Source organism: Rutidosis leptorrhynchoides, chromosome 7 (genome assembly GCF_046630445.1).
Source record: "Rutidosis leptorrhynchoides isolate AG116_Rl617_1_P2 chromosome 7, CSIRO_AGI_Rlap_v1, whole genome shotgun sequence".
Taxonomy (NCBI): domain Eukaryota; kingdom Viridiplantae; phylum Streptophyta; class Magnoliopsida; order Asterales; family Asteraceae; genus Rutidosis; species Rutidosis leptorrhynchoides.
This window is the reverse complement of record NC_092339.1, coordinates 377555485-377566451: the sequence shown is the minus strand read 5'-3', so window position 1 is coordinate 377566451 and position 10967 is coordinate 377555485. Positions and strand designations below refer to the sequence as shown.

General features: G+C 37.9%; 1 long non-coding RNA gene and 1 other non-coding gene across 2 annotated transcripts; both read right to left on the bottom strand.

Annotated features, from left to right (window-relative positions):
• Positions 1–2753: 2753 nt before the first annotated feature.
• LOC139858510 (uncharacterized) lies at positions 2754–5444 on the bottom strand. Its single transcript, XR_011762982.1, has 4 exons — positions 4605–5444; positions 4125–4201; positions 3910–3995; positions 2754–3014 (listed from the first exon to the last, which is right to left on the bottom strand). It is a non-coding gene; the product is annotated as an uncharacterized lncRNA (long non-coding RNA).
• A 3232-nt stretch (positions 5445–8676) lies between these two features.
• Positions 8677–8783, bottom strand: LOC139861008 (small nucleolar RNA R71). Its single transcript, XR_011763628.1, has one exon. It is a non-coding gene; the product is annotated as a small nucleolar RNA R71 (small nucleolar RNA).
• Positions 8784–10967: the final 2184 nt, after the last annotated feature.

Genomic DNA, 10967 nt, shown 5'->3' with positions numbered 1-10967 from the left:
CTGCATTCAAGAAACTGATTTCGATGTAACATATTTGTATTGTAAACCATTATGTAATGGTCGTGTGTAAACATGATATTTTAGATTATCATTATTTGATAATCTACGTAAAGCTTTTTAAACCTTTATTTATGAAATAAAGGTTATGGTTTGTTTTAAAAATGAATGCAGACTTTGAAAAACGTCTCATATAGAGGTCAAAACCTCACAATGAAATCAGTTAATATGGAACATTTTTAATCAATAAGAACGGGACATTTCACATATCATCATTAATAAAATAAAATTTGATGATAAAAGTGTAGTTAAGTGGGTGTTACTAGAGTAAATGCGGATGAGGAAGAGGGTGTTACTTTGTAGCAGGGTGGTTCGAAACAGGTTTTAGATTCCGGTCTGGATCCTACTGAAGCAGAAGGGCTTCAAGTGCCTGTTGATGTCTCAGGGGGCGGGAGTGGTGCACATTCGAGTCCTTATGATTTCAATACTCGGATTTAGATGTGGCTTTGGAAGGTCATGGGTTTGTCAATAAGAAAAGGAAATTAAACATGACTATCAGTGGTGTTGTGAGGTCGGATGCGTCTCGAACGAATGGGTTGGATACGGCAAGCTTGTTAGATAATTTATCTCGTGTTGCAACGGGTAAAAGTGAAGGTAGGTTACATTGTATATGTACGGATATGAAGTGTAAAAGTTTTTGTCGGGGTTGGTTCACTCATTCGAGTAAATTTCGTGGGTCCGGAGTGAAGAAATTTGGCTCTATTGCTAAAGGTAAGGTAAAGGATAAAGTGATGAAAAATCAGGCGTCGGACAACTTGTTTAGTTTACGGGATGGTAGCGATACGGATGGGAGAGCGATCCAAAATTCGTTTAATGACGCTCATGAGGACGGTTCTTGCAAGTGGTCTTATGTGGGTTTGGGAACGGGTAGATCGTTAGAGAAAGGGGGTTTCTTCGAGCAGTTTAGAAAACACGGCTTCGGTCCGACGGGTTCTATCACATGTGACGGAGATGGCGATGGTTCATGTTTTTCATTCAAGGCTTGTGTAGGAGGTGGAATCGATGGTAGCAACACCGGACAGGAGGAACACAGTGTCGGTTAATGGGGTTTGTTTTTTGCGCTTGTTAGTTGGTAGTATGTATTTTTGTATTTTCTTGAGTATATTTTGTTCGTTGGCGATCGGTGGGGCTCGAGTTTAGTTTTCTATTTCTCGATTTTGTTGTTAGGTTTAGTTTTCTGCCTTCGAGCCCTGTCTGTGATGCCTTTTATCTCTTGTATTTTGTTGTTCTTTTCTCTATCCGAGAAAAGATTAGTTATAAAGTTTTCGTTTTTTAGTCAAAAAAAAAAAAAAAAAAAAATGTAGTTAAGTGAACATAATACTACTATACTAGTAGTTCTCGATCTACCGCTTATGTCTAATTTGACTTTTTTTTTTTTTTTTTAATCTAGCAATAGAAATTTTATATGGAAAGTGATATTTTTTTACTTTATCCAACATTATTTCAAGTTCGTTCTCAAAATACCCATATTTAGTACCTTGTAAAAAAATTTTTAGAACGGCAATATCGACATCGAATCCTCTAATTTCCCACCCACGCACCCGTTAGAAAGAAACTACTCGCATTCATCGCGCAAAGCGTACCCAGAATGATTTAGGTAAACTGCTTGGTCCGCATAAAGTGAAGGATACCAGAGGCACAACCTTTGAAGAAAACTCCCCCCTCATGATTTGAACCTTCACTTATTTTTTTCAATGATACAGGCTCACAAACAACTGAGGTTTTTTACCACTCAACAAATACCTTGTATAAATTAATTTATTTATATTTATTCTCCTTTAAATCCTTTCAGTTGACTTCTTTTTGTAGTTATTCAACAACCCTTCTAATTTTTCTCACCTGGGTTTTTATACGGTGTGTATCAATTATTAATATTTAACTTCTTTACAGCATCCTCAAACCTCTCTTTTGAGCAGCCAATCCCCATTCGGCACCTCCGCAAACCGCAACTCTTTCTCTGCGTGATTCCCCGACATACGCCCACGGACATACGCCCACAAACGCCGCATTCCTGGCGTTTGTGGTGGCGTTTGTGTGTACATGTGTATGGGATCCGCCCGGATGCCGCTGCCGTTATCTGTGGTCTTACTTCTCACCCTTATAGTTCTAGCTACGAAAAGTAATTTGTATCCATGGCAAACAAAAGTTCATTTGTCATTCAACTGCACAAATTCTCTATTTTTTATTCATATATTATTTTCTGTTTTCATTTACATTAATCCGATCCATTTGATGCCAATCAAAAAACTCAAGTTCACTTCAATCAGGTTCTACCTGAACCCAATAACTTCCATCCATGGTCAAGCTTTTGAATAATTTACGTCAAACCCATATTATTGAACTCAAAATTGCATCATGAAAAAACGTCTTTGTATTCTAATCGAAAAGAGGTGGGGTTGAATACTTTTTATTTTGAAAAAGCCACAATTTATTTATATATATATATATATATATATATATATATATATATATATATATATATATATATATATACAACAAATCAGGAATATTTACAGCAAACCTAGGACGTGATTGGTTTGATGAAAAAATATTCTTAGAAATTATAGTAGAACTAGTTAAAGACCCGCGACTTCGCGGGTTAAGTTAAAAATAAACAGTTAAATGAAAATTATAGATGTGATTATGAAATGATTGATTCATATAATAATTGAAAAGTTAAATGATGGGTGATAATTAATAAACCTTATAATAGTAATATAATCAAGAAATAACATTTGTTTTCGGTACACTTTGTTAGGTTCACTAGCTCCTAAGAGCCCGTGCGTTGCACGACGACTCTTAATCAAACACCTTTTAATTTCAACATCCATATCTAAACTTGATCAACGGGTTATTTTTGTAATAATTAAAAATCATCAGTAATCTATACAATCAGTAAGACTTTCAACTCTATCCCGGTAGGATCATAGCATAACCTCATTCATTCGTTGAACAACCTGCAAAAAAGATATCAAAATTAAATACTACCTCCGTCTCATTCCAATAGTCCACAGACAAAAAACACGCAGTTTTAGGAAATTCCACTAACTTCATTTCTCCACCAATAAAATATCTTCTCTCTCCAGATCCACCAATGAAATATTCTCTTTCCTTTCTATTTATGGAAGTGGACTATTAATTTGGGACAGCCCAAAATGAAATACTGGACTATTGGAATGAGACGGAGGTAGTATCATTCTTGACTTTCCCCATATTCTAATATAAACAATCACCTGAATTGCAACTTGCAATATCAAATATCACCTTAATAAAATGAACCCACATCAATAACTTTCTGCTTTTACTAACATATACCTTAACCTTACTAAAAAGTATCCTTCACCCATCTTGCAACAAATCTCCAGATCAATCCTATCACTTTTATTGATCCGACTTAAACCCAAATAATAAAGGCAAAAATGACCCAAATTCATGAGCTCTTGATAAATTAGCCCAATAGTACAGCAAATACAGCAAGTACAACCCATACCAAGATCAACAATACAAACCAAACCCAAACACTTATAGCAGCACCAATTTGGACCCAAAATCAAACAGCAACAATAATTCTGACCCATAACCAAATAGCAGCAGCAAAGGTGACCCAAATTGAAATAATTAACACGTGGCATCCCTCATTAGCAAGCATAATCACTTCCTTTATATGAGGTAATGATGATTAGTTAAAAAAAAAAAAAATTTCAATTGCAACTGCATCATGTTATATTTGGTATGTGATGACAGAATGATTGGCAGATGACAATTAATATGCAATAAAGATCATCCAACATAGTTTTGTCAATGATCCAAAAAAATGGAGTTGGTTTATGCCATTAATAATTAATAACTTACTTCATAGCGGAACTTGTATCCGTAGTGTCGAACCCTTCTCTTCGCAAGACTATACCAAGGCCTCATATCGACTGCAGCAACAGTTGCTGAACATGTAAAATAAAAATTATTACATTTAAAAGATATACAACAATATGATTCTTGCTTTATACACACAACATGCTAAAAATGCTCAGATGAAGTATCTTATATTAAACAAAGAATATATATCTCACCTGCTCCTCTTGAACTGAAACAAAGTCATGGATCAAGTAGATTCCTGAAATATTTAATTTTCAGCTTCTAAGGATACCTGAAGTGAATCAGTAGCTATGACCTATAAAAGAAAATGTCACATTTAAGTTAAAAAGTAAAGATAGCCTTGAAGTTCACTATAATATCATAAGCATCCAAAATTCCAAGGTGGTATAACGCCACGTTGTGTCTTTTTCTACTATAATTGAATCTATGTGTAAATAACTATTGTGTCTAATTTGATTACAAACTTTATTATTTCAATAAGATGATCTTTTTTGTGACATATTAAAAGGTCCTACACATTAAAAAATACACTGAGCGCATTGGACCCGGTTGCCTATAAGTCATTTTTCTAAAAAGGAGGATCTGCATATCCATTATAAACATAGCTACAATCGACCATTATCTTATGTCTATAAAAGTTTGAGCATCTGTTACAGTATTCTTATCAGTGTTACCTGACGAAGTGGTCGTTGCACTGAATAACGAATATGCAAAGAACGACCACCAAAATCAGAAGATGGTTTTTGGTATAATGCTTCAAGTGCTACTTGTGCAGAACTTTCATTGTGGTAGGATACAATAACACGACAACAACTCTCACTCTCATCAGCAGGATATACTTCTTTCACTATTCCATATGAACTGAACGCTGATGAAATAGACTCTAAACTAATTCCAACAGTTGGACCACAATTAGCTACATAAAGGTTACGACTTAACTCTGTGTGACACCTTTTAGGACGAGCAAATTTTGGCAACCCCATTTACAACTGCAACTTTGCAACCAACTTAATTAAAAAAACAACATCATTGGTCAAAATAAAAAGTTTTCATCATACAACCTACTAATAAACTTTTCATTTTAGGTTAAAGCGTATTATTGTTTGTACATGTGCAACGTCATACAAATTACTAATAAACAATCAGACCAAAGACTTAAGAGAAAAACACTTGTAACTTATTTTTTTAAAGACTCTGGAACACCAGAAACCTAGAAAAAAAAGGTAGATGGTAGTAAACAGCTTTAACCTCAAGTTATTCAATTCATGAATATATTATATATAAAAGAAAAAGAGATTAAGTATACAATATACCGACACAAAAACGAAAAGCTATAAATAGATATTTAGCAAGAGAGGGGAGGTAATACGCTTTTCAACAGCAATAACAACCCCTTCCTTGGTCATCAACCCAATTGCTGTCGAACCTAACTGCAATCATAATCGGAAACCACACAAACAAAAATGTAATATTAAAAACACATCAATATCAATATCAATATTTCAAATTAAAACAACTTCAAACACAGTATTGGATGTAAACAGGGGTCAATTTTTTATATTTACCAACGCGCATATTATAATATTCTAACGATGAATTGGATGAAAACTGACAAATTAGTGTACAAAAAAAAGATAAATCACATGAAACGGATGAATATTTAGTTAGAAAATAATGAAAACAAATAGACAGAATAATTAATCGATGGATGTTGAAACGCAATTAGGAATAATAATTATTGAATAGAAATAATTTAATGAAAACGATGGGTGTTAATAGTTGAATTAAGATATGAATCCGATGAATGTTGGGCGGTTACCGGAACAATGGTTAAGAGCGAAATTAGGGTTTTAACAATATGGTAGTCGTACGAATAATTAGAGATTCATACTACATGTCAATATAATACGAATCGACGATATTTACAAAAATGAAAGTTACCGGTATTGATATCGGCTAAAAAGTCACGTTTTTACCCCGGTATTAAGGCCCAAAAACAACAAAGATTCAAACTTTATCGGCAAAAATACCCACTTCGTCGGTTAGAATTGAAGAACAAGTAATTACGAAGGCGGTGCAAAAAGAATCAAGAGAATCGGAGCTAAAACGAAGATTCTAGAGCGAAAACGGTGAAAGACAAGAAATCAAGTTACGATCCAGTGAATCAAGGCTGACCAGCACCAAAAACGGCCTGCCATACGGCCTGCCAAACGGCCCAGCAAACGGCCCCAAGAAACGGGCTGCCATGCAAATGGCCTGCCAAATACGGCCTGCCATACGGCCAGCCAGCCGTTTTCTGGCAAAATCTTAGCCTATTTAAAGGGTCTTTGTCATTCATTCCAACACACACTTCAATTCACTTCTTTCTCTCTCTTGTACAATATTAGTCATACTCTCAAGGCCTTCGACTCCGTGTGGGAAACCTAGTACCCGGAGAAGAACGCTGAAGATTGTATTAGTAGCGGTCTGGAGTCTTGAAGTTGTCACTTTTGTTTTCAGAACTCGTTTAATCTACTGGTACTTCTATCCTTTATCTTATATAATGTTTTATGATATTGTTGCCATGATTAGCGAGTAGTTATCTTTAGTGTATGCTATGATGTAAGCAGTTATAATGCCGAAATAATAATATGGTTTGTGTATGCTGTTGAAATGCTTTCGGATTATGCTTTAAACTCAATCGCTTTTCCAACTAATAGAACGTGGTTATAGGCTCTGTTATTGGGAAGTCGCGAATCCCGATCCAGAGTACACTATCTGTGTCACCCCTTGGTAAGAGAAGTCTATCGGATACAACGTAAGATCGACTGAGGCACACCGGTTGTAGTAAGTCTATCAAGCTTTGGATTCCGACTGAGGACTCTTTCGTAGTGAAACATCTGACTAGACCCTTAGTAAATTGTCGGTCCTAGACCATGCTAGCGTAGTCACCAAGCATATAAACTTCGTACGTGCACGCTGAAGCACAGCGGTTGTTGTAAGCTGTACCTCTGCTAAGTAAGGCCATGGAACCCGGTTAGTGTTGACCAGTACACTGCACCATAACGCGGTGTCAAGCATTGCACCCCGCTTGAGGGATTCTTAGTTAATTAAAGAACTGTTTGTTTAGACACATAAAGGATTGAACCGTTAGGATAACCGAACATGTTCATGGAAGTCAGCTAGACTTGGCCATGGTGTTCTTTATGGTTGAACTCTTTTTAAAGGGCCTAACTATCTTTTACCAATCATTAACGAAAGCATTGAAGCACATCACGTCTCTCGGATATGGTAAACCATGTATTCTATTACGCTTAAGAAAGTTTAGACCATTTTGGAATGTTAATACGTCACCCAACCGAGTCGCTCAATTGGATGAGCCGTCTGAACGTGTATGCCTGTAGTCAGACTGCACGGGCGTCGGGGGTAAGGAACGTTGCTGTCTATTCAGAATCTTCAAGCCTAACGCAGTACCCAGTGACATGTTTTATGACAGGGGCGTTTAGGACCAGTGTAATGAATACAAGGCCTCTGTCTATTCATGAGCCAGCATTCCATAATCTCGGCAGAATAACTGATGAAGTCATAGTATGCACTCACTTTAACCTTATCTGAATTACAAATTTTATCGCATTTACTTTATCTGTCTTATTAAATTAGAAAATCCCAAAATAAATATTCGCTACTCCCTAACTATCTTAGGCTTAAATATAGGTTCGATTCTACCGATATCTCAAAAATACGACTCTAGGTCATACTTCCCTTACTTATAAGGAGTAGTAAGATTTAGGCCCCGCTAAATATAAATTTAAAACAGTACCCTCTCCCACGAGTGGCTGATCCTGGCGAGCCACGGCCTGACGACACCGCGCGAATAAAAACCTCCCGTTTCGGCCATATCACGGAGAACTACTAGTTTTTAGCGCCGCTGCCGGGGAACTGGTATCAGGCAATACTGCTCTCTATCAAACTTATTCACAAGCATTTAGTGGTGTCTAATAAAGACAATTATACACGGACTTGGTTGTTGGATTTTCCGAACAGTCGCCAATTATATTGGGACCAAAAGGATCCTGCCTCTCCGTAGTCGGCCTGGCCAGTTGGTTTGTTGAATAGTTCTTGTGGAGCTCTGTTACCGAAATACCAGGGAATCAGTAGCCAGAACCAAAAACATATTCAATCATATGATAGTTAGTTAATTGAATTAGATTACCTTAGATTAGTTTAGCTTACTTTAGATAATTCTAGTTTATTTGCGAAAAATTAAAAACAAAAAGGCATACCCAGTGTATGACCCAAACCCGATCTAGACCAGGGCCGTTATTATTCGTACCTGATCCAGACGCAATAATCTCTAAAGCATGCAAGGAAGCACGAATCAGAAATCAAATGGCGTTACGCGTTACTTTAGCAGAAAACACCAAACCCTCGATTGAAGGTCGAGGAGGACCAATCACATTTCCAGAGATTCAAGGACACTCGTTCGAGTTAAAACATCACATCATCCAGCTCATTCAGAATAGCTGTCAGTTTCATGGATTACCGAATGACGATCCTAATTCTCACCTTGATAAATTCATATCTCTTTCGAACTCCTACAAACAGCCAGGAATAGGATAAGATATAGTCCGGCTATACTTGTTCCCCTATTCTCTCACTCATCATGCTCAAACTTGGTTTGAAGGACTGGAAAAAGATTCCATCACGTCATAGACGGAGATGGCTACTAAATTCCTAACCAAATATTTCCCTCCTTCTAAACAAACCAAACTGAAGAATGACATCATTAACTTTAAACAAAGTTATGATGAATCTCTTTACACTGCATGGGAGCGATTCAAAACCCTACTGAAGAAATGCCCTAATCACCAGCTAGAACGGTCAGCCCAAATCTGTACCTTCTATAATGGTCTTACGGTAAATCATAGGACAACGATCGATGCAGCAGCTCAAGGGAATCTGATGAACTAAATCGCAGACGAAGCATGGGTATTACTCGAGAACATGACAATGCATCATCAAGACTGGAACGGTGGTGAAACAACTTCATCATCTGCCCAACTCTCTGCACTTAATAATCAAATGGAGGCCATCAAATCCCTCACGGATAAGATGGAATCTCTTGCTAAACAACTCGGTGAATTGAAGACGCAGCCGCAGCAGGTTAACTAAGCTCAGGTTTGTGTTAATTGTACCAACCTGCAACCCACTGAAGAATACCAAGTTGAGTACGAAAACCCTGACGGTTCAGTCTGTTACGTTCAATACCCAGCTCGTCCACCAAATCCCAGATTCAATCAACCACCTAGGGTTAATCAATTTCAGCGAAGCAATCAACCTTTTCGCTATCGCTATCCACCTTATCCAGCCCAACAATCTCAATTGACCTACGATCAACCACTTCCACTCACTGGTCCTCCGGTTGAGGAAAATTCCCCTACCACCCAGATTACAAAAGCAACTAACCTCAATCTCGGAGCTGATAATCAGTTAACTCAGTTCATTCAAGGACAACAATAGTTAAATCAAAGAACTGCAGCCAGACAAGATTAGACGGAGATACTAATGAGAAATCAATTGGCTCTGCTCAAAAGTTTGGAAACGCAGCTCGGACAATTATCACAACGCCTTGAAACCCGATCGCAGGGAAGATTGCCAAGTAATACTATCCAGAATCCCCACATAGAAGAAGCAAAACAAATGGATTCCGTAATCCCAGAGGAAGAACCACAGAGAAGGTCAGCTAGGCTCAAGAGCAAATCGACATATACTCAGAAGCTGACCCCTGAAACTCCAGTTCGCGTACCTTATCCTGGAAGGCTACAAGAAGAACCATCCAAGCTTGATTCCTTCAAACTTGATGGAAGATTCCTGGACACCATGTCCAAGGTTCCCAACCAGAAGAGATACATCCGAAGGCTTCTTTCTACAAAGGAGAGGATACCAGACTCTAACAAAATTCCACTGAGTGAAGAATGCTCTGCATTACTTAGAAACTCTCTACCACCTAAGCTAGGAGATACGGGCCGATTCGTTTTTCCATGTTCAATCTACCAATCTGGAACCATTCATGCGCTAGCAGATTTAGGAGCAAGTATCAACCTAATCCCCTACTCTCTCTACCAGAGATTAGAGTTAGGAGACTTGTCACCAACCAAAATGACAATCCAACTTGCCGATCACACAATTCGATATCCTAAGGGTATAGTTGAGAACATCTTGGTGAAAGTTGACAAATTCTTGTATCCTACGGATTTCGTAGTGATGGATATTAAGGAAGACCTACACACCCCGGTAGTGTTAGGAAGACCTTTCATGTATACGGCTAGGACTGTCATTGATGTGTACAATCAAACCTTGATCTTACAATCACCTGGGGAGAGCGTTACCTTCAAAATTGACCGCCTAACCGACCTTTCTGGACAGGCAGAGATGTTTGATATTTCCACCAGACGGATCACTTCCGATGACGAGTCTTCACCACCAGCTAATGATGTCGAGATAGGTGTCGAATCACAGTCTGTAGACGACCCAGAAATGGAAGAAGAGGATCCCAGCGAAGAAATAGAGGAAGAGGAGGAATCTGAGGAGGAAGAGGAAATGGAAGACGTAAAAGAAACTGCGACAATACCCGTTCCAAGCATTGAGCGTCATGAAGAAATAATGAGGCTTGAGACGGAAGATCACAGTTTAATCATTCGCTTCAAGAAGAAGACCGACAAGGCTGAAGTTAAAGACATAGAAATTGACCCTGCAAATGTCAAAGTGGAGAATCAGAATACTGAAGAAACCCGTTCATCAGACGCATCCTCAGAAGAACAATACACCGATGATGACGAGGAAGAACAACATGAAAACATTCTGAATAACTCACGCTCTCCAACCGAACCAGATCAAGGGGAGCCGGACTCTTCTTCAGATCGAATTCTGGTTATATCCACACATGCAGACATGATAACCTTCATCAATGATATTGATGAATTTGAAGACATTCTCGAAGCCATCCGAAAATCAACCATTGATTTTTCGCTACACTTAACAGAACGAATCATGGCTAT